The following is a 433-nucleotide window of genomic DNA, read 5'->3' on the forward strand; positions in this document are numbered from 1 at the left end:
GAGATTCTATTATGGTAATTGAAAGGTAGAGCCTTGAAGAGGTGATTGGATTATAAGGACCCTGCAGTAGTGAATGGATTAAAAATGGTGGTCAGGGGTGTGGTTCTGAAGGTTTTAAAAGAAGAGAGTCTCTCTCTCGCTCTCGCTCTCGCTCTCTCTCACTCTCCTTCCACTGTCTTGCAATATGAGACCCCTTGATCACTGTTGCCACCACCAGATGGGCTTTGGACCTCCCAGCCTCAGAAACTGTAACCAATAAAATTCATTTCTTTATAAATTACCCAGTCCCATGTACTTAGTTGCAAGCAACACAAAAGGGACTAATACAACTTTATAGAAAAAATGTTCAGGGCCGAGCCCGTGGCGCACTTAGGAGAGTGCGGCGCTGGGAGCGCAGCAGCTCCCACCGTGGGTTCAGATCCTATATAGGGAT

The sequence above is a fragment of the Galeopterus variegatus genome, unplaced genomic scaffold (assembly GCF_000696425.1).
Source record: "Galeopterus variegatus unplaced genomic scaffold, G_variegatus-3.0.2 Scaffold30311, whole genome shotgun sequence".
Classification (NCBI taxonomy): Eukaryota; Metazoa; Chordata; class Mammalia; order Dermoptera; family Cynocephalidae; genus Galeopterus; species Galeopterus variegatus.